The sequence below is a fragment of the Pezoporus flaviventris genome, unplaced genomic scaffold (genome assembly GCF_033815535.1).
Source record: "Pezoporus flaviventris isolate CSIRO_AGI_PZ_B2104156 unplaced genomic scaffold, CSIRO_AGI_Pfla_v1 ptg000213l, whole genome shotgun sequence".
NCBI classification, from domain to species: domain Eukaryota; kingdom Metazoa; phylum Chordata; class Aves; order Psittaciformes; family Psittacidae; genus Pezoporus; species Pezoporus flaviventris.
The window spans coordinates 14,063,651-14,087,581 of NW_026892761.1; the positions used below are offsets into that span (position 1 = coordinate 14,063,651).

General features: G+C 44.4%; 1 long non-coding RNA gene across 3 annotated transcripts; it reads left to right on the forward strand.

Moving 5' to 3' along the window:
• Positions 1-1,661: 1,661 nt before the first annotated feature.
• Positions 1,662-19,926, forward strand: LOC133262535 (uncharacterized). 3 transcript variants are annotated; one of them, XR_009741342.1, is made up of 4 exons: positions 1,662-2,527; positions 11,237-11,301; positions 16,667-16,815; positions 19,329-19,926. It is a non-coding gene; the product is annotated as an uncharacterized LOC133262535 (long non-coding RNA). The 3 variants fall into 3 exon arrangements; XR_009741343.1 differs by lacking the exon at positions 19,329-19,926 and adding an exon at positions 18,093-18,114; XR_009741341.1 differs by lacking the exon at positions 19,329-19,926 and having other exon boundaries at positions 16,667-17,251.
• Positions 19,927-23,931: the final 4,005 nt, after the last annotated feature.

A 23,931-nucleotide genomic window follows, 5' to 3' on the forward strand; every position in this document is an offset into this window, starting at 1 on the left:
GCAGGGGGAATAAAGGAGTAGTAATGTATTTTCTGAATGCAGAAAAGTAAAATTTAACGTGAACTCAATTACAGCCATGTCAGATTAGGTATTAGAAAGAAGTTTTTCCCTGTAAGGATTGTGAGGCGCTGGCACGGAATGCCCAGAGAAAGCTGATTCTATGAATCTTAAGAAATTTATGAGTCAGAATTTTGTGTTACTTGAAAGGGTAAAGGAAAAAAAGACTGTGTATAAGTTCAAGTTCCTTTCTCTGTGCCTGTATTGTAAAAACATAATACTGGGATCTTCCCAGAAAGTGGCAAGAGCAGTGCAGGACCTGGAAATGCAGTGAAATTGTGGGATCGAGAAGAGAAGAGTGAAGGGACTCTGAGCAGTTTCTTATAACCATGGACTGTAACCACAGTGGCAGCCAGATTGTACAGAAGAGCTCCTCGCACCACTGAGGAGACAAAAATTGGATCCTTTGATGCCACATTGGTTGTGGGTATGAAAGGATGCCCAGCCAGCCATCGTGTTCAGTTCTGCTGCTGATAGTGGGCAAAGCTCTTCCTACACTAGCCCAGAAAGGGCTCTCTCCCTATGTGAGAGCCCACAATGATGCTGCAGAGGTAGAGGATCCCTTCAGGCAGCCATTTGTGGGGGATACTGAATAGGAGCATATATATTTATTAATCTGTGGACATTTTAAAGCACAAATACTTGATCTGATTAGACAGGAAGAGACACGGAGGCTACCCTGGGGTGCCAAAGTATCTCAGTCCACCTGCATGCATGCTTGGTGGTGCCAGTGCCATTAGCAGTGATTGGACTGTGACAGTTATTAGTGTTGAGCAACTGCCGTTCATAGGGGTGAACCTCCTACCTCTGGTCTTGAGCTCAGGGGAAATCCTTGAACCAAGGAGAGAAGATGCTGATGGCTGCTTTTGTCCCACAGTTTAGACATCAGTGCAGAGAGAGATGTTAAAAAAGAACTTACGGGCGTTGTTAACAACAAAACTGCTGTCTCCAGGCAAAATTTTGCAGCTTCAGTTTTCCTCTCTTTCAGCTCAATATACTGATTAAACTATGACTAAAGCAGAAAATGGCACAGTTTTATTTTTAAAGAACATAAACAATAGTGTTTTATAAATGCAGCAGTTTAACTTTGTCCAGAAAGAAGGAGTATTTTTGGCTCCCTCCACAAGATGCAGTTGCCAAGAGGTGTTCAGCTACTGTCCCAGCTTCGTGATCCCCAGAGCACATATGCCTAAGAAATGTAATCCTTCTGCTATTGTCTGCCTGCATTCCTCTCTGAATACACTTGCAATTGCAGGCGTGAAAAACAATTAGAGATGGGAACAGTTGTTGGCTTTAAAACTTGCTGGATGACAGCTCAAAAGAAGTGATTCTGCCAGAGAATATGGGGTCCCACATCTGCACATGGAGGACTCTGCTGAGCCTTGTGTGGGACTGTTTCATTTTCTGCTGCCATAGTTTACCCTGCTTGGTTAGCACTGCTAAGATTCTGCCTTTGTTTTTCTTTTGTTTCCCGTTGCTCTAACTCTGTCCTAAATACAAAAGGGCTCTTGGGAGGAGCAGCCCCTTGGGCTGTCGTGTTGAACAGCCTCCGTATCCACATGACAACAATGAGAACTCTAGCATCATCTGGGATCAGTAAGGACTTTTCAGCACAATTCCTTGCTTTAAAGCAATGGAAGTATTCTGAAATGCCCGTTTCTAAAGTCCTGTCTCCCTTTTGAAATATGTTTGGTGATGTTGACGTGTGTGCATTTAAAAGGAAAAGTACTGGTAAAAATCAAACAGAGGTTTCTGCCTTTCCCTTTACTGAAAACCCAGGCTGTGTTCCTTCTATTAGTTTCCTGAAGGTCTATAGCTACCTATTACCTTGGACTGCAGTGGCTTCAGTGGAGTTTTATGAACCTTTCACCCTGTTGCTATAAAAACCTTCCATGTTTCTGCCAAACCTCCCTCAGAAAGATTACTTTAGCTTTGAAGATGCCAATAAAGGAAATTACTTTCAAAAGGAAAGAGCTAGGAAGACAACCCGAGACCCTTCATTTGGATTTCCTCCAATCTCAAATGTATTGGAACTGAAGAGCAATCCCAAATATATTGTAAACTGCGCCGTGGTCCGAGCAGCGAGGTCTCTCTGGGCAGTACTTGGTTGTGTTTTGGTGCCTCCTGCCCCTTTGTCAGCTTTAGAGCAAAAGCTTCAGAGAGAAAAAAACCAAACCCCTCATGGCCCAGCCTCCGTTGGTCAGCCGCTCACAGCTGGTGAATAGCAGACCTGGATCCCTTCCCCTTCCATTTTACCCAAATCCCTTTGTACAATCTTCTTAAGAGCAGCACATGCTGCAGGACCACCTGGAGGATGCTGTGTCGTGGCATAAACATGAAAAGATGTGGCAGAGCAGGGCTGTCATCTTTGTCCACAGGGACAAACTGGAGCCTGATGTAAACCGAGAAGGAACCAGCTTTGGAAGTTAGTCAGAGTTCTGTCATTAGCCCAGCCAAGGTGAGAAATGAGGTTGTGCAAGTGGATGCATGTTCACTTGAACTTCTTGCCCAGGTTTCCTAGATGGAGCCTGGAGAGCTGGAACTCGCAGAGGGAGCTGGGAACTGACACAGGAGGCAGCGCGGCCACTACATGTTGTGCATTGCTGCTTCTGCTGCTGCAATGAGTTCCAGGTTCTTTCAGCCTTTCAGCAAGCAAGTACTTCACATCAGGCGGGCAGGTGACAAGGTGTGAGTACATCTATAGGTCCTTTAATCAATGTAAGGGAATCTACTGTATGTTGTCACCATATTCCCTACCTGAAGCAGGTGCAGGGACACTCAGGTCACCCTTTGCTGCCCAGCTCCAGCTGGACCATTCTCTAAAGCTGGGTAAGCCATGCTTGGTCTGATGAACCATTCGAACACAGCCTCTGTGTTATCACCAGGGCAGGCGAGTGGCAACCAATGGTACCCGCATACAGGTACCTCATCCCAACCTTACCGAGTGAGAAATAGCCTTAAAATGGCTTGTGTCTGCATGGAAAGAGACAGTAGAGGGGAGGCAGCTGAAGCAAGTCCTCCAACTGTGTGGGGAAGGGAGAAGCTTGGGCAGGAGCATAGGGAAAGGAGAATTTTTTGCTCTCAGCTTCATGTCAGCCACTTCCATGAGCTGCAGATTAGGACAAGCAGTAAGTAAAAAGTAATATTGCTTCTCACTAATGAAGATTCACATTTTAATCTTTTTTTAGTTTACCTTTTATTTTGAAGGACTTCGAATATGCTGGAATGGGTCACTTCAGATTTTTAAATGGTTTGTAGCTATTTGACCACAAGAAGCCTCTTTTCAGCAGTATTTTATGAAGACAGGGGGGTGGTTAATACCAGGAAATGGCCTGCTCTCCAGGCAGGCTGAACACACACTAAAATGAGGTTTGGATGCACACTAGCACATCCAGTGCCAAACCAGAGATGTAACTCAATTACTTAAGTGAATTATCATGTAGGAATAGGCAGTTTCTTCCTTTCTCTCCTTTTCTTCCCCCACCATCCTGAGGGCAGCTGCTGTGACTGTTTCCTTTTGCCCTTTCACTGTGCACTGCAGAGGAAAACCTGTCTCCATCTCCTTTGTGACCTCTCTTTAGAACTTCTGTAAGCTTTAATTAAATCTCTGTATAAAAGAATTGTTTTCTTGAGGAGCTGTCTCAGTACCTTCATGCTTCACTCTTCTTATAATCTTCAGAATATATCCTTGTTACTGATTTGTTATATCAAAGCAGATTTAATGGCTGGACATACAAAAATATCTATATCCCTGAATGTCTGCATCCCTGTGACTTCCCTGACCCATAGGTAGCTACTCAGAGGGGTTGTGTGGAGCTGCATGGCTCTGCCTTCAGGGAGCTCTTCCAGAGCTGATCCCTTTGCTGGTACATTCTTCACCTCCTCTATTTTTTGGGTCTGGTTGAACCTCTTCTGAGGTCAGAGAAATCAAATCACTGCTACTGAAGATTTCAGAATGCAACAGACAAAACAGGGACCCAGTTCTCTTTTGATAACACGTTCTTCAGTGATAATGGTGATACTTTGGTTTTCCATGTTGTTATGAGGATGCTTTTCTGTATGCATCAAAGCAGTAATAATTTGACTTGTCTTCCTTGAGTAATGATTTTGTCTTGTACTTCTTTCAATTACATTTATTTTCAAGGCATTGATTTTGTTCCTTTTAAAATTTTTTAAAGTTTTTTCTCCTCAGACTTATTTTGTAGGAATTCTGAACCAATTACCCATGCTTTGCAATTGTTTTAAATAGACACTACTTTTATGTGTAGTACCTAAAAACTGTAAAAACCTGAGGCTAAACCCTCCTAAGGATAACTTTCCCTGCACCCTCAGAAGGCTTTGTTAGTAGTTTCACTGAATGCATCAGCTACATTAATGGATTGTTTCTGTGGAATAGTTCCTGACTTTCCTACATAACAGCACTCATAAGAGACCCTCGGAGCTGTTGCCCTGCCTTGCCTGGGGTGGAGGGAGTGGGTGCCAGGATTGATGGGCTCAGAGGGTGCATGCATTGCTGTAGATCACACTGTCTGGTTTAATTTTAAGGACTTGGGGGTGTTGGTCGATGAGAAAATGAACATGAGCCGGCTTCAGTGTGCACTTGCAGCCCAGAAACCAACCGTATCCTGGGCTGCATCAAAAGGAGCGTGACCAGCAGGGCGAAGGAGGTGATCCTGCCCCTCTACTCTGCTCTTGTGAGACCTCGCCTGGAGCATTGTGTGCAGTTCTGGTGTCCTCAACATAAAAAGGACATGGAACTGTTGGTACAAGTCCAGAGGAGGCCACGAGGATGATCAGGGGCTGGAGCACCTCCTGTATGAAGACAGGCTGAGAAAGTTGGGGCTGTTCAGCCTGGAGAAGAGAAGCTGTGTGGAGACCTCATAGCAGCTTCCAGTATCTGAAGGGGGCCTATAGGGATGCTGGGGAGGGACTCTTCATTAGGGACTGCAGTGACAGGACAAGGGGTAATGGGTTAAAACTGAAACAGGGGAAGTTTAGATTGGATATAAGGAAGAATTTCTTTACTGTAAGGGTGGTGAGGCACTGGAATGGGTTGCCCAGGGAGGCTGTGAACGCTCCATCCCTGGCAGTGTTCAAGGGCAGGTTAGACAGAGCCTTGGGGGGCAGGGTTTAGTGGGAGGTGTCCCTGCCCCTGGCAGGGGGGTTGGAACTTGATGATCTTAAGGTCCTTTCCAACCCTAACTGTTCTATGATTCTAATTTTCCTAGATTTCTGGTGGAGATTTGAGCCAACAACTTAATTCACTAAGTCCCTGGAGAGTACAGATGCTCTGTACACTGCAAGTTGGCCTCGCAGAAGAGTTGCAGAGACAAGAAGGTAGGAGCATGGCAAATTCATGCTCTTGTCTGCATGGATTTGCCGTGCAGATGTGGAGCTTGCTCTTGACTCGACAGAGCAGCAAATGTGCATTCATAGCATGCAGCCGACTGTGCATTAAATCAGGCCTTACAATCATTGGAATAATTTATTTACCTAAGTTTGGTTTCCGGGACTGTGTAGCAGCATGAATGTAGCCAGATTAGATGATGGGCTGTGTGCTGTGGTCATAGTCCTCATCACAACTATTATGCTCTAGCACACAGGAGGGAAGTGACTGGTCTCTTCTCCCAAGGAACAAGTGACAGGACAAGAGGAAACAGCCTCAAGCTGTGCCAGGTGAGGTTTACTGGAGCTGAGGAACAATTCCTTCCCCAGAGGGTGCTCAGGCATTGGAACAGGCTGCCCAGGGCACGGCTGCAGTCACCGTCCCTGCAAGTGTTCACACACCGTGGAGATGAGGCCCTCAGTGCCATGGGTTAGTGGTGGCCTTGGCAGAGCTGGGGTAAGGGTTGGACTGGATGATTTTAAAGGTCTTTTTCAACCGGGTATTCTGTGATTTAAGTTGGGATGGGTGCTCTGCTTACTCACACATAGCATCCTATTGATGGTCAGTGTTATTGGCTCTGATGTTCAGTGTCACCAGAACTCCAGACCCCACCTCTAGGATCTGGAGTTCAGTGACATAGAGACTGTATTGTTGCAGTGGACCTCCTGGACTTTGGGAAAGGCTCAGGCCATCTATGCCACTCTAACCATGAGCGGTAGGAGAAACAGAACTGTTGTGTGAGGGTACAAGCGGCACTGGTAAATTCCCCAGATATTTTTTCCCTTGCTTTTTATTATTTTGTTCTTTCATCCTTTCATGTAATGGTTCTAAATGTTCCATTGTTAGTTCTATTCAAATATAATTTTGTGCAGAGCAACCAGATGACCACAATCCCAATATTTGAGATGTAATGTTTGCTGTGATAATAACTACATCATGTAACTGTGACAGTGATGGTCCTAGCTGTCATATTAGGAGAGATGCTGCAATGTGACAGGGGCTGGGGTTTTGTTCTAGTAAAAGAAAAGGCTATAAAACACTTGTGTCGTGAATTCACATCCATTTGAGTGATTTCCCAGAATTACCAGTGGGGAAATTAACCCATTCAGACCTAGAAAAAAGATATTTGAAGTCAGACACATACCTGATACCTCAGAGAATCCAAAATACCAGTTCCAAATTCTGAAGTTGTCGGTGTTTAACCTCAGTTGACAACTAAGCACCGCACAACTCACTTCCCATGGGATGGGGAGGAGAATCGGGAAAAGGGAAAACTCGTGGGTTGAGATAAGAACAATAATTGAATAATTGAACAATAATTAATAATTGAAATAAAATAAAATAAAAAAATAACAGGAAAAAGAAATGAATAAAACCCAAGAAAGACAAGTGATGCACAGCACAGTTGTTCACCACCCACTGACCAATGCCCAGCCAGTCCTCAATCAGAGGTCAGTGGCTCCTGTCTAACTCCCTTCAGTTTCTATACCGGGTATGACTTGCTGTGGTATGGCATATCCTTTGGCTAGTTGGGGTGAGGTGTCCTGCCTCATTCTCCTTGTGCCCCTCCTCACTGGCAGAGCACGAGAGACTGAACAGTCCTTGATCAGAGGCCTGATTATAAAATAAACTTCCAGAGGAAAATGGACAAAGCCAAAGGCTGTCTGATTTAGGAAACTGCTGTAGCTCCATCCTCTTCTGCAGCACTGTAGAAAAATGAAGTTTGTTTTCAGCCTTGCTGGAAATAAGCACACGTGGACTTGCCTCACATAGGATTCTGCATACACCCAAAATGACAAAGAGCCAGAACCCCCCAGGGACTTCGAGTTTGCTAATCTACTTTACATTTCAGATATTCTGATACCATGGTGATGGGCAACAGTAGAAAGACCTAAAATAGAGCATAAGCATTTTCAACAGCTTTCTCTTACTAAGTGCACTTCATACGATCATGAGAAAGTCATCTGGATTTTTTTCCTCTTTCTCCCACTTCACATAAATTGTCTAGTACCTAAAAGGTCATTTTGAAGAACTTTGCTTTTCTAGAAATTACTGGATTTTGTAAAAACACAGGGTATAAGCGACAATCTCTTGTCTGTCTGTATTTAGCATCCTTCAGACTGCTAAGAGAGAGCCTTTAGCAATGCTCTCAGAAGGAATGGGCTGAGGGAAAGAGAGGGGAGGATACTGTATGACATTGTCTTTTGAATTTTCATGTATATTGAGCAAGACAGAAGTGAATAGCCCAGAATAATTAGTGTAATGATAATAAAGAAGGCTGTGAACATGTTCTGAAGACCATGTTTATTGTTCCTCTCTGCAGAGTGTTGTGAATGGCATCTCGTCTGGTGTGCGCAGCTTTTTCATAGAGTGGTATTTGAATAGTACATGGCAAGTTCTGTGGGATTTTGCTGATCTAATAACTTTATTCCCCTCTGTCTTCCAAAGCTAATCTGCTGCCTGACTGCAATAATTCTGAAGGTATTTAAGATTTGGATGTTACTTGATGGGGTTCAGTTTATTAATGTTCTTTCGACTTAAGTTCACTACATGATCTCAACAGTGACAAACTGGCGACCACAATTACTGCCAATAACTGAGAAGTGACACTGCACACATAGGGCTGGCTCTCAACCCGTCCCAGATAACCAAACCTCTATACAAAGCAGTGGGTTTTTAAAGGCTAAATTTAAAGTGAAAACATACCACTTTCTCATACAGAGGCATTCTGTGCATGTAGGAAGTGCCAGGCCTCTTGCAGGAGCAAGTCTTCTGCGTTTCAGTTCTTTTTACACCTTTCTCATACCTATTATCCATTTACCTTTCAGTTTTCCTCTTTCTGCTTTAGGTAAGTTTCCCCTCCTTTGGTGCTGCTGTGATGCTCAATGCCCCATTCTAATGCAATATTTAGGTGCCTCCTGGCTGTGGTTTAAAAGTTACTTTAACATTTTCTGCATTGAAGTAGATTTTTCTTACAGCCCAACAGTTGTCAGTTCTTAGCTCCTTAGGCTCCTGCAGTTAAAACTTCCAGAGCTGTATCAAAACCCCAGATCTCAGTGGCTCGTTTCCCATTTTGAGCATTAGATATTTTTATCCAGTAGTATCTTATCTTTTGCATCATTCAGTGTTGTTGGTACCGGTTCTTTCTTATTTTTCAAGCACTAAATGGCACTAGGAGGCAGATGAGTATTTATATAGAATACTTGCTATATTGCTTCTTTGTGCATGTAAAGGAGTGGGATGAGATTCAGGCTGCGTGTGAGGCAAGCATCTGAAACTGTGCAGGGAGGAGAAGCTGAAAAGACTCTGAGAAAGCAGGAGGATCATTTCTTTTGCTTCTGTTTAACATCTAACAGTTTCTGTTAACATCATCAGGTTTCTGTTTAACATGTAAATCTCCTTGGTTTTCCATCTCCTCCTCAGGTCCAGGAAGGAAGAGAACAAGAGCTCTCAATGCCTACCAGGGATTATTCCATTTCAGATGTTACTGAAGCATGCAAAAATCGCTCCTAAGAAATCACAGGATCACTTGACCTTTCTGATGCTCGCAGCAACTACTTTGTCATCTACTCCTCATTATAATGCCATTTTCAGTGGTATGGAGCCTGTGGTATAATCTGCTGCTCCAACATTTGGGGCAGTGCCCTACATGCTTTCAGGCCGGCTGTTGTTGGCAGGCAAGGGAAAACCTCTGGGGAAATACTGGAGCTCAGACTTTAACAGGCTAATCTGTACCAGGATGGAGTCTTCTCATTCCTTTCCAGGGACCTGGCTGAAGGCTTTCAAGCGATGCAATTTGTGATTTTAGAAAGTGGGGGCTCTGTATGAGCTGTAGGTTGCATTTCTGTACAGTTCACATTTCTTTCTCACACGCACCCATTCACAGGGTCCCATAACTGTGACAATAAACAGCAAATTCTGGATTGGCTCATGCTAAACCAGGCAAGGCTAGGATATATCAATAACCCATTTTACAGAAAAGGAGTTGAGAAAGATTAAATGATTTCTCCTGATTAGCACGTAACTTGGTAAAGTTGGAAAAGGCAGCTGAGCTGATGATGCTGATGATGAGCTCATTGCTGCTCAGAAGTGTGATCCTTCCCCACAATTTCTCTCCTTGCAGCAACCCCCCAGCCCTGCTGAACCCTTGATGAGTCCATTGAGCTTTCTGAGCTGCAGAACACCATTATTATTCCTTGGTTAGCTTTAGGTATCTGAGGGAGCGACAGGTTGAGGCGAGGGTTGAATGGGAATGAGCAGCTACCTGGACAGGGGGTGACTGGGAAGAACATAGCCTTTTTTTCCAGTGGTGGCCACACCGAGCATCAGGAGCTGAACTGTCTTCCCTCTTTCCCTGGCTTTCCCAAAGTTCAGAGAGAAAGCATTTATTCATGAAAGGTACCTGGCTTGGATGAGGAAATATGTCAGTACTGAGACCCAGCTCTTTCTCCATCTCGGCATCTTGTGATACGTGAAGTGTTGTGCAAAAGCTTCGTTAGCTGGTTACTTGACTTGTTCCTTGAATTACTGCATTGCCCACAGAGTAATTGCTCTTTCCACTGGTGGAGCAGACCCTCTGTGCTGTCATTGCTGCAGTCACCCTAACACATGTAGCTGGGTCAGAATAAGGTACAACCTGTAGTGTCAGCACATGGGTGTCTGTGGCCATAGAGCTCTTCCCCTGCTCCTTTTGCACTGCTCACGTGCACCCAGCCACAGCAGCACCAGGAAAACCAACGCAGCACACATGCTGTCCCTCCAAATCCATCCCCTCCGTTCCCAGGGTGTGACAGCCCATCTTTCTGGCTGTATCTTTCATGAGATGGCATGTTTGTAATCGATGCTTTCTGCACTGGAAGCTCACCCATCATTCTTGGCAACATATGGCAACTAATTTCTTCTTAAGCAGTTAATTAGGCACCATTTGTATGCACGTCGCCCTTTGCGCGCTGGAGCAGCTGCGGCTCCAGTAGGAAGCTGTTTGTTCTGGACTTTCTCCTTCCTTTGTATGGAAAAATGAGGTGGTTCGTGCTCATTTCTTTGTGTATGTCCTTTCTAAAGAGCTGAAGTGATGAGGTGCTGCACTGGGCTGCAAGGCTGGGTGAGAGAGTCATCTGGTCTCTAAGGCATTGGGCGAGGGCTGGGATGAGCAGGGGGTCAGCTTCCTGACTCAGTATTACAGGAGTAATAGTTGATTTGGCAGGAATTGCCCTCCCTGTATCCCAAGGAGGAGCAGGAATGAGGTGCCTTGGCAGGACTGATCAGGCAAACTTTTTCAGAAGGCATCTGTATCTTAAATGCAATTTGCTAGCCAGCATTACCCATTTCTACATTTGAAAGCACTAACATACTGTATTTAAAACTTAAAAGATGCTAGTGCTTGGTCTTAGCAAAAAAAAAAAGGGGGGGGGGTAAAATCACACTGTGTATTTTGGTACCTGCATGTGATTTACTGGCCTTTGTGTGTGGGTTTACTGCCCACACTGCTGAGCATCATCCAGAGAACTATGTGAAGCCATTTTGTGGAGGGAGAAATAGGTATTGCTGCAGCCTGCAGGTGTCTGAAAACATTTCAACAACAACAAAAAGGAGAGTGAAAAATGAGCTATCTATTACAGGAGACAGACTGTGTGACACAGAAATTACAATGCTCTTCACCTTTTATTATCCTTTAGTCTTTTGTATTACAATCATTTCTGCAGCCCCCAAATCAAAGCTCTTTTGTACTAGGCACTCTCCAGACCATCCCATGAACATGATCCTTATTTACTTTGCTCATACTTGATATCAAAGGCCATGGAAGTTCGGGACTGGAATTGTTCTTACTTTCCTGTTATGAATGGGAAGGTGCAGAAAGGGTAAGTGAAGTTCTAGGGGTAAAAACAGTCTGGATGCTTTAATGTCAGATCCAGTGCTGCAGTGAAAACATACTTTTCTTGCCATGCTGATTTGCTGTTTAGTATCTTGTCTCTGACCTCTGGGTGGCATTTAACAACTTCAGAGAGGAAAAAATATCTAATGGACAATTAATAAACTGTTTGTTGGGGAAATTTTCTCCTACTGAACGATAGAATCAGGAACAGAAAACCATGGGAAGACATTTCAGAGCTGTTCAGGGATTATCGCTCCTATTTAGTTTCCTGAAATTGGAAAGGAAACTGGTGCCTTTTTGGTTTGGAGCCCCAGAAAGTGCCTGTTGTTCCATTGCCACCAGCTTTGGTGAACTCCTTGTAAGCCTGTGACAAATCGCTGACCAGTCTGCAATTTTTCATACCTGTCTTGTCTCTATTTTGCTGTGCTTTGGTGTGATTACTGCATGTTCTATCTCACAGCATCTTGGAAATGATATATCAGCCTTATTGAACATGGTGTTCCCTCCTGCATTTGATGAGCTTAGTCCAAACCTTGGGTGCTTGTATGCAGCAGAGTTGAGCTCATGCATGAGGGCTGAGCTTTCCCTGCTCAGTGCAGGAGGCAGATTGCTGAAGTCAGGCTCTGAGCTAACAGGCTCTGATTTCCCCCAGTAAGCTGGAATTTCTTCCGTTCATAATAACAGCAGTTGTGCTGTGCTTCAAATAGCTTCAGACTTTCCTCTAGTGTTTACCATCTTCTATTAAGTTTAATGTCATTTTCCTTTAGAAGCCAGTATAAACACAATAACACCAAATAATACACAGCAAAAGCACTGTTGTAACCTGAGTGCTTTGGTTAATTTGGCTGTGAATTACTCTTTCCTCCATCACCAGCCTCGTTAACCCAATCTCATTTGTGTTTCTTTCCCACTGTGATTGCTGTTTTGTTGAACCCAGCTGATACACAGCCTGGAGAAGAGAAGGCTCCTGAAGGGGAGATACCTAAAGGGGCATCAGGAAACCTGCAGAGGGCTTTGGACAAGGGCCTGTAGGGACAGGCCAAGGGGAATGGCTTGAACCTGCCAGAAGGGAGACTGAGATGAGCTCTTAGGCAGAAGCTCTTCCCTGTGAGGGTGCTGAGGCGCTGGCCCAGGGTGCCCAGAGAAGCTGTGGCTGCCCCATCCCTGGCAGTGTTCAAGGGCAGGTTGGACACAGGGGCTTGGAGCAAGCTGCTCTAGTGGAAGGGGTCCCTGCCCGTGGCAGGGGTTGCAATGGGATGAGCTTTAAGGTCCCTTCCAACCCAAACCAGCCTGTGAGTCTATGATAAATTCAATTTGTTCAATATAGCTTTAAATCTATCACAGATTCCTGTGTGAATTCTTCAGGATCTTTCTGAGGATAGCCTGAGACCTAGGGTGCAGCACGAGCAACAGCAGCTGCGAGAGGGTTTTCATGACTATTACTCCATTGCTACTCATGAGCCCATACAGGTCAGGCTCCAGTTGAATTAGGCACATTACGGTTGTGACAGGAAGGCATTCCCCCTTCTGCAGTCTTTACAGGCTGAGTTCCCAAGAGATGGGACATCCACCAAGGCCAATTACTGTGAGGTTTCTAGAAGAGTTACAAATAAAATGAGAAAAGCAGCAAGCTACAAGCCAGCATTACAGGACACCTTTATGTACTAGGGACAGATAAATGGGATGGAAAGCTTTTCTTTACAGCCATCATTGCAGTGTCTCCTGGCTGCTATGGGAGCAGCTGACTTACTGCATCAGTTAGCAAATGGGACAGGTTTGTTGCCTTTCAGAGACACAGGCTACAGGCATAGCCCAAGGCTGCCCACTTTAATGGGCTCTGTGCTCTCCATCATGGTTATGTCATTCCAGAGCAAAGAGGTCCTGTGTGGGATGAATACATGATGCTAATGGCCAACAGTTCACTGCTTTGGCTGCCTTCCCCTTGGAATTCTGAAGAAGTGGGACTGTTGTAATCTCAGCTATGAGGATAAAGCTGCATGGAGACCTCATAGCAGCCTTCTAACATTTGAAGAGGGGCTACAAGGATGCTGGAGAGGGATTCTTCATCAGGAACTGTAGCAATAGGACAAGGGGTAATGGGTTTAAACTGAAACGGGAAGTTCAGGTTAGATAGAAGGAAGACGTTCTTTACTGTGTGGGTCATGAGGCAGTGGCACAGGGTGCCCAGAGGAGTGGCAAATGCTCCATCCCTGGCAGTGTTCAAAGCCAGGTTGGACAGAGCCTTGGGCGACGTGGTCTGGTGTGAGGTGTCCCTGACCGTTTAATGGGGATTGCAATGATCTTAAGGTCCTTTCCGACCTGAACTATTCCATGATTCTATGGTAAAGCCTTAGGAAGTGAAAGGTGGCATGTATTCAAGAGCAGAAGGTCCTTGAGGCCACAGAGAACAGTAGAAAATCAAGAAACCCTAAGTCATGGTAGGAGACAATGTACAGAGGACAATGACTGATAAGTCTTGTTTGGTGCACTCCTGCAGGGCTGAAGATGTGTTAGGTGGTTTTGGAGTAACACAGCCCCGAAGTGAAGGAAACAGTCAGATAAAACTAACATAATGATGGTTATTTGTATGCTAAAGTGACATAAGGTTGAAGCTAAAAGGTCAGAAGCTCAAGAGAGAAGTGGGCTTTGTGTGTTGGCTGGGAGAAAAAGAAAAGTGAGAAAGAAAAAAGGGAAGAGGTGGCAGAAGCAAGGGAGTTGAGAGGTTGCTACAACTTGAAAAAAGGCATTAGAAGTGCTATTATGTTACATTGGGGGGAACATTTTGCTTTTTGAGAAGTTGTGAAGAAGTGTACTAATAAAGTAAGGTGAGCACTCAAGGTGAAGGGGCCAGAAATGAACAATGAGACAGCTTTACTGTTCTGACAGATACATGGCTCTCCACCTGCCATGGCCCAGATGTGGCACAAAAACCTGAAGTGAGAGGCATAAGATAAATAGTGGTGCTGGAAGGGTTTAAATTACAGGGGATCAATTTCTCTGACAGAAATTAAGTTTCTTTAACCTCAGCTCTCCCATGAGTCAGCATTGCTGACTGGAAATGATTTACACAAAAAGTCCAGAGATATTAGAGACATCATTGTGAGAATGTAAATTTAAGGAAACCAGCAGTTAGCGAGGAAGGGTGGGATAAGATGCAACAGTTCTGCAGTTAAACAGGACAATATATTCATTACCCAGTGAGCAGGGCAGAACTCAGAGTGTGTTGTCCCCCAGAATCTGGTTCCAAACGTCCTGACTTCAGGAAGAGTCTCCACTCATTCTGCTTCTATTAAAGGTAAGATCTGTTTTAAGCCTGGCTTTCAAGGGCCTGGACTGCCCCAGGCCCATACAGATCTACCCTCCTTTGCAGAAGTGTGGCATCATGACACTGATCATTAACCCATGAACTTGGCATGAGCAGGCACTGACTTCAACTGTGCTACCACTTAAGTTACTCAGTTTTATCTCATTTGCACACACAATTAAATGCTAAGGTGAAATTATCAAGTGCTCATGACAATGAGGACATCGTTTAGGGCAAGGGAAAAGAATAAGTACAGGCTGGAAATCTGAGCTGGAGCTAAGGTGGTTTGAATGGGCAATGAAACACAAAACAAAGGTGGTTGTAGGGTAGGGCTTCTTTGGTCTCTGGATGTGGTGCCTGTACTGTTGTAAATCCATGTAGGTCAAGGTGTATGATACCCGCAGCTGTTTTTAGGAACCTTGCTAGATGTCTGTTTAAGATAACTTTTGCCATGCAGCTTGGTTTTGGTTGGGTGTTGTGGTTGTATTTTTCCTTGCTTGATTTTTATTCTTCAGAAATGGAAAGGACCAACAGAGCTCCCCCAGGCCACTGACTGTCCCAGGACCAGTTCAGACTGAGTGTGGAATCAAATTGGTTCTCCTAATACTTGTATCCTCAGATCTTTTTCACTGACTATTGCAACAGTAAAAGCCTTGACTATTTGGGATAATCCTTACATATAACCAACTTTGTACCTCTTATAAATCCCACCATAACCTGCTTTGGAAAGGCTTTCAGTAGCTGTGCTGCTCTCCACTGCTCACAGTCCCAGGGGGGCAGAGGCTGCAGACAGCTGAATATGGCTGAGGTGGCAGCATCTCTTGTGATGCCTCAGAGCAGGAATCTTGCTCAGATGCAGATGGAGGATGTTTGAAGTATGAACTGTGCCACATGCATCTTCTTGAGGAAAGCCAAACAGTGCAGCTTTTGCTCTGTAACTCAAACAGATACTGCATCAAAGAGGCTCTGAAGCTGACTCTGCTGAAGCTGGTTAAAACTCTGGGCTTATGGGAGTGGGAAAAGAATGAGCATGAAATTTCAAGCATTGACCAGCTGTTTTAAACTGACAGAGGGCAGATTTAGGTTGGACATTAGGCAGAATTTCTTCCCTGTGAGGTGCTGGCACAGGGTGCCCAGAGAAGCTGTGGCTGCCCCATCCCTGGCAGTGTTCAAGGCCAGGTTGGACACAGGGGCTTGGAGCAAGCTGCTCGAGTGGAAGGGGTCCCTGCCCGTGGCAGGGGTTGGAACTGGATGAGCTTTAAGGTCCCTTCCAGCACAAACTGTCCTATGATTAGATGATTCTGTGGTAGCCAAGCTGTGGTAACCCTCGAGATCCACATTCCTTGCTTATTGTTATTGCAAAGTAGAACATAACAATTTTACTCAACATCCATTTATTTTAAAGACCGCATTTTCCTTTTTACAGTGTTTGAACTATATACATATTTTAATAGCCTTTAGAAACCAAAACCATCTTTCAGCCTCCATGGTCCCATATGACAGAAAGCTTCAGAGAAATTCATGCTTGCTATTCACATTACCCCCATGCTGCTGTGATCAGGAGTGGTGGGAGGTCAAGATAAGCGAACAGAACATGGGGAAACTCGTAGGAACTGCTGGGCTTGAACATCCCAGTTCACAAGGTCAGAAATCACGGCTGCTTCTCACAACTCATGCTTGCAGCCCTTGGAAAGCCCAGACACTTCAGGGCAAAGGGACTCCTGGAAGAGGGAAAAGGAAGGGGACAAGGACCAGAAAGGCTAAGATTGTCCTGCGAGTTGTGTATCGATTTGAGCTATAAAAATGAATGGGGACAATGCCTATTTTTAAATGCTCAAATAAGACCAAATAATTTTATATATTTCTCTTCATTTTCCAGCATTAGCTGTGAGTACTTTTAATGAGTCTTTTTATGAAAACCTCTTTTGGTGAGGGGAAGTTATTAAGCCTCTTATGAAGGGATTTTATGGTTTTAATTATAAACAGGTAATGGAGTCTGTGTAAAAAATACCTTTTGACTTTGCAATAAAAACCCATTTCCCCCAAGGTAAAACTCCATAAAGAAAGAATTACACAGCAAAGGAATGAAGCAGTCGGCTCTGAAATCACAAGGTGCCTGCACAGCACCAGCTCTTGAGGAGCCCCAGGGATCCATCGACCTGAGTCTGAGTGTCTGTCTGTCTGCTGCCGGCCAAGGTGACTGCAGGGGGCAATGCGAAGTTGCAGGGTTGCCCAGACTGTCTCACTGCACTGCATTAGAGCAGCCTCAGGACTCTTTGTTAATAGTCATGTACAGACCACCCAAAAACCACAGCTGGAGACAGATGCATAGTGGAGGGAGAGCTGGGCAGGGGCTTCTTACAAGGGCCTGTAGGGACAGGCCAAGGGGAATGGCTTTAACCTGCCAGAGGGGAGACTGAGATGAGCTCTTAGGCAGAAGCTCTTCCCTGTGAGGGTGCTGAGGCGCTGGCACAGGGTGCCCAGAGAAGCTGTGGCTGCCCCATCCCTGGCAGTGTTCAAGGCCAGGTTGGACACAGGGGCTTGGAGCAAGCTGCTCTAGTGGAAGGGGTCCCTGCCCGTGGCAGGGGCTGGAGCTGGATGAGCTTTAATGTTCCTTCCAACCAACCCAAATCATCCATGGTTCTATGATACTACCGTTCTGCTTTTTTCCTTTGAGCTGTGCAGTGAGCTGCCATGGTTGGAAATACTCACTTCTTTTTCCCTGGGTACTATTCCTAGACTTGTCCACCCTGGCTTTCTCACTTGTTGCCCACTCTGCAGCAGGAATCTCTCACATATCAAGCATGAAGAAAGTCCCTGTATTTGAAAAACTTTCTCTTCAGTGTTTTTGACCAGAAAGAAATATGACTTTTCTGCTAGCCCTGTTCTGAAAGGGTTGGTCAAGGTCTGAGCTGTCAGCAGCCAAGGTTAGTAGCCACAACTGCCTTTTTCTTGAAGGGAAAACAGTGCTTTTCCTCCTGATGTGAAATATACATTTCCCCGAGTGTTAGAGGAGGCACTTTCTTGGCTTGCAGACCCAGTGCTGGCATTCAGTGCTGAGCTCAGCCGTGCTAGTCCCGCAGACTTTCTATAACTTTAAGTAACTTAATTTTCCTTTGCTTCATCATTTCTCCCCCTTTCCTTCCTTCCTTCTCCTCCTTCTTCCTGTCCACAAGGAGGTCCAGGCTTTGACAAATGAGTTGTCTTTTAGCGTAAGGTCAAGTGATCCAAAGAGAAGGAGTTACTGTGACTTAATGAGTCAATTACGCGAGTTGTCTGTCAGCAAGAATTGACTGTACGTGTGTGTGCTCTTAGCTGGCTCCTGCTGGGCAATACAGCATGTATTAAACCAGTATAAATAGTTTACTCCAGCTTAGAGTCTGCATTTGCAATTAGGAAATGAGGAAAGGCTCCTGAAAGCAAAGACTCCGAAATAAAAACAGTTATAGAAAATATTAAACCTCTTTTTTCAGAGTGCAACCCCAGTGTCCAGACCCTTGCAGCAGAGGTCAGTGAGATAGCGGCAGGACCCTGCCTTGCAGCGGCACCTCTCCTGGGCGACTTGGGTAAGTTGTGCACTTGGCCCAGCTCCACGTGAGTAGCAAACCCAGCAAATCCCAAATACAACCAGGGGGTGGCTGTAAGCTGGCTGAGGGGGTAGAGAGAGATGAGGCAGCCCCATGCCGATGAGCTGTTGGCCGTGGCACCCAGGGTCACCATGTGAGTGGCACCGTTGCAAGACCTCAGTCTCTTTTCATGTGCCTGGGTATTATAACACTCTAGTCCAGAGCAGCCTCCTACACCACCTGCTAGAAGTGATTAGTTTCGATTGAGTTAATACCCAGTTGGTCAATATAAGTTCTGATTGCCTTCTTTGAGCTGAAAGACTGATGAAAGAAATAGGTGAGGAGTTAAAAGGTACAGCACCAGAGGCTGTAACACCCTGTCTTTTAACTCTCCCTGCGTATAATTTATAAGGATATATAGACTGTTATGGCTCATCTGTATCCCTCTAATCATTAGTGAGGTGCCTTTCATGCCCTAAAGTTAAAGTTGTAAAAGTAAAGTGTGTTTTCTACTGCAGGTCCATTTTAGCTCTTTATACAAATGTCCTAGTGCCCTTTATAATGTAATTGCTATAAATCTTGACAGTGTTATTTGTTTTGTTTTTCTATCTCAATGCAGTGTTGAGTGGAAACAGCCTCATTATCTCCCTATTTCTAAAGAGAATTCACTGTCTTTGAAAGGTGCTATATTAACAGCCCCAGAGATAGAAATTCCTGTACATACAGAAAGAGGCATAGCACAGGCAGATAAATTGAGCCTCCTGCTTCCTTGCTGTTGTGCTTTAAGTGATGGATGTGGTACTTCCCTTATCTGTCCTGGACTTGTGAGTTCAGTAGCACACAGGCTCATCCACACCTTGTCTTTTCCCTTGCTAAAGCAGTGCCAAACGGAAGATTTTGCTGAATCTAGGGAAACAAATACTTGCTTTTTACAAGCTAGGTTCCCTCTATTTTGACTTTGAGACAGCTTGTAAGATGTTGAGCCTTGTTCTTGTATTTGTAATAATCGTATCGATCGCAGTAGTCTCTGACTGTCAACTGAGTCCCCACTGTAGCAGACCTATGAGTTTTTTGAGGTCTCACTCTGATGATGTTTTTGTGGCTGTCTCTGATGCTTCCTTGCTTTCCTGTATTTGCTTTTAGACTCTCCAGCAGTCTCCAATCCCACGAGTCAACATCCATAACCCTGCAGCACCATCAAGGAGATTATTCAGGTAACATTCTTCAGTGTCTGCAGGAGCCAGCTATAGCATGCTTCAGACAGCTGAAGTTTCACTTCAACTGCCTTAAATCAGGGTGTTCAGTTTGGTTTCAAGGACGTTTAACTCAACTCATGTCAGGACTTTAAACAGCACTAGGAAAGTACGGTTGGTTACCCAAGATTCGTAAGAACTAGCTCAAAATTCAGTTGCCACATTGGGGTATGTAACCTTTTGCAATACCTTTCATTTGTTTTTGAGATATCTCGTTACATATACTGTCAGCTCTGACTCATCTGCATAGCAAAGACAAGGAGGCTTTCCTGTCAACACCCCTGTGATGCCTCATGAGATTCTGAAGCAGGATGGTCCACTGAGAAACTCCATTTGAAGCAGGTGGATGTGCAGTTGCTTTTCATATCCCAAATTTCATCATAAAAAACTTTGTTTCCTGGTGTGAGGAGGAGCCTGTTACCAAAAAAGTGTGAGAGAGACAGAACAGGAAAACAGACAGTAATAAGTAAATGGTGTTTGAAGTGTGAGACCCTCTTTTTCTTCTGCTAAACTTACCTTTCTCCAAAACAGGAATGGCTCTGCCAGCCCAGCTGCATCTTCACAGCACCATAAGGATTGCTTTAAGTCAGTCCCCAAGCCTCTTCCACAGTTGCTTGTGTTTGACGGTTTAGATAGAGCCAATAGCTTATCTCCTTCCTGCACATACCCACATGCACACACACACAGCCTCTCTCATGACCCTCCATTTCTTCAAAGATCCTTCTTAAGTACGTCTCTGGTATCACTTAAAGTCCTTTGCAGGCAAGGAATACCATTCTTTTGGCTCCAGTGAGCTTTGGCTCTGGGCCTTATCCTTATTTCAGAACAGGCTTCTTTTCTTCTTAAGAAATTCCTCTGAAGATTCTCAGAAAAGGTGAAAATGATGTTTACACCTCAGGCCTCTGCTGGGAGGTACGAGACTATCATCTATCACCATCACTTTCATGTCATAGACATTTAAAGAGTTAAAAAGTGGCAAGGGATTTTTCTAAGCCCCTCTGTAATAAAGCCCAGTTCAACAAACAGGTCATGAATATGTTTAAATCTTGTTAATTCCCTGGGAATCACCCGTGTGCTTTGCTGAATCACAGCCAAAACACAGAAAGGGCTGTATTGATTTTCTCTTTCCATGCATTTACCAGGGGGTTTAAAGACTCAGCTGTAAGTGCATGAGGCCCTGTGTCACAGAGTCACGTAGCTGGAATCCCTTTTCAGAAGAGCTATCCCCTACATGTAGTATATTTAAAATCTGTGAACACACTGTATGCTTTTTCTCTCATTTTCAGTCACCTTTTCTGGCCTGCAAAAGCCCCGTGATCCTCTTTGCACAGCTACTTTGGTTCAAAGCAATGCAGAGGAATTACTGCTTGCCTTCAGAGGGCCGGGCTTCACCTCTTCCTGGGGATTCTCTGTAGCATCGCAGCATTCCAGCACCTCAGGAAACGCTTTGCACCAGGCAGTATTTCTGTCACCAGAATGTACCTATCTACTTTGATCTTGGCAATTAAGCACCACAAAGGTTTTATGTAGATATCATTGAAAAATATATCTTGATGGGGAAAAAAATGTTCCAAGTGGATGTTTTCATTCATCGTCCATCTGCCAATCTTCCTGCTGACAGCAACCCAGCTCATCGAGAGTCCTCTCTTTTATAGAGACCCTGCTCAGAAGAGCTGTTCTGAGGCAGATCTCTTCTTTCTTTGGAATTACGCTGTGTGTCTCTTTTTCTTTGTTATTGTGAAGGCAGCTAACCACATGCATAGAAATAAAGTAAATAGTTATCTATTCTACCTGCACTTATATGCAGGTAGATCTCCAGGTGAGATTTTTTTCATCAAACAGGAGGTTGAGGGCTTGGCTTTTTCCTTAATCTCACTCTTATCTTTTAAATTACCTGATAACCAAAGCAAAGCACATCTTTCATAAAAATGGATGTTTACAACTAATGGCATGGTTTTTAAAACACAGCAATTGCCAGAGACTGCTGAATGGTGCACCCACATATGGAAGTTTTTCACAGCTTTGGAGCTAATGAGTTGTAGACATTGGCAAATACTGACTTTTTAAATTAGAGCTACTATAGTTCAAAAGAGACAGATGGCTTTATTTATAAAAAGGGATTTGAGGACCACACACAGAAGACTCCACAGAAAGACAATGTGTTGTCGGAGACCGTATATCATAAAATGAGATACATAAAACAGTTCAGATTTCAATTCCCCTTTCCCTTGTCTCCAGCCAAATCTGATGCAGCTGCCTTTTTAAATCCAGTAATATTTGTGCCCCTATAAAGCCAAGCACAAAACAAGAAGGAACATTGAGAGGTCACCTTCAGATCTGGAAATAGGGCAGAGCTCCCCTTGGGCTTCATTCAAACCCCTTTTTGTTCATTTCTGTTATTGCCAGTGTACTTCTTTCTTATCTCTTCCATTCAGTACCCATCATCTCAAACTCTGGAGGCTTAAGTTGAGTAATCAATAACTTGACTTGTTTCCTGTTGCTCCTATGGACCAAGACGCGCACAATTCCTCTGTAGAAAGGCTGAAATGACAATTTCCCAGTGTTGTACTGTGCCATCACTTTAAAATACAAGTTTGATCATAGGTTTAGATGACCCAGAGTTACTGAGTTTCCAGTTGCTGGTTTTCAGCAGAACTCAAAGCAGTAATGGCTAACAATGTGTATTGTTGGGGGCAGAGGAGGAACAAAGACATTCTTGTTCAGGAGAAGCTGTACAGTGACACAGCACACTGGAGAGATCAGAAACTGGAACAAAATGGTGTAGACATTGACAAGTTTTTCATTCACCCACAAAGCATTGAGAGTTGCACCAGGCTGGACAGAATCGAAAGCAAAAGAGCCTCACTAGAGACACTGCTTCCATGTAGAGACACAGGGGATGTGATGATAGTACAGTGATGGGTAATGGGCAGTACTCTAAAACCTGTGCTTGTTTCCAAAGGAGGATCAAATCACAAACCAGAATGGTACATAGCTGTTTGTGCTCTAAAGGGACAAACTCCTCATAGGGGAAGATATTCCTTTGCTGTTGCTGTTATTTTCTTTCCCAGCTTTCAGAACGCCTCCAACAATCTCTTTTGTGTTAGCACAACATATGTCTCCTCTGCTCTGCTGTTATCTGAATAGAATACAGAATGGAAGCAATTTCCAGAGAGCACAGGAAATATTAAGACATGCGGAAGCGCATGGGACAGGGAAAAAAAATACCCCAGCAGTTACCTGGCTTTCCTGAATGTAGTGTGACAGCTCAAATAGTGATCAAGTCGGGACTGCTTCAAACAAGGAGGGAAATTCTAACCCTTTACTTACACAAGGTGAGTTGGTTATGTGTCTCACAGCCTTAATATGTCAGTGCTACTTCTACGTTTTCTTGGTGGGGTGCCTACATCTCCTGGAAAGCTGGGCATCCTGCATGGTTGTGTCCAAGCATCGTTGCCATTTGTGGCTATTTGAATGATAAAGATAATCTGTGTAAATTGTCTTTGGATGCTGGAGGGGGACTCTTCATCAGCAGCTGTAGTGATAGGACAAGGGGTGATGGGTTCAAACGTAAACAGGGAAAGTTCGGGTTAGATAGAAGGAAGAAGCTCTTCCCTGTGAGGGTGCTGAGATGCTGGCAGAGGGTGCCCAAAGAAGTGGTAAATGCTCCATCTCTGGCAGTGTTCCAGGCAGGTTGGACAGAACCTTGGACAACATGGTCTAGTATGAAGCATCCCTGCCCATGGCAGGGGGGTTGGAACTGAATGATCTTAAGGTCCTTTCCAACCCAACCTATTCCATGATTCTATAGTCTTTCGTTCTCTAGAGTATAGGAACAGCATTGAGGTAGTGGTATGAGTCTTGCAGAGGACACCAAGGTAGTGAGGAAACTTTGAAATCTTCATCTGTTGGGGCATTCAAATCTCAGCAAGTCCCCTCAGCAGTGCCTGAGGCCAGCAAAGATCTGGTTCCTATTTTAAAAGAGCTTACTCTTTTAGGCTTACTGGCTGCTCCAGTAACATTTGCATTTGTGGGTTTAAGCGGGAAGATCTTCTCTCTCAAACTCCTGCTCTCTATCTAGTTATCATGATAGAAGGGTTACAGCCACCTTAGGTCAGGCATACCCATAGTGTAAAGAGCACTAGGCCGAATGGTCATTATCCTGTAAAAAAACAGAATTAATCTGTACATCTCCCCATTGAAAACAAGACTCAGCACCACAGGGGCAGACAACAAACTTCAAGCTGCAGGGCGAGGGAAGGTGTGTGAAGCTTAACATCGTGTAATCTTTAAATAAAGCATAATTTTGTCAATAAATGTAAGCCTTTACTGGTTTAATGTTAGACCAATATGACTCCTGGCACTAAATGTAGCTAGGGATGAAGGCAGTTAATAAGAAATTGTAGGAGAATAGTGTAACACAGTTTAATTTCTAGCAAAACATAAGGAGGGAGAAAATCCATTTATTTGAGGATTATGAAATTGCAGTGGGT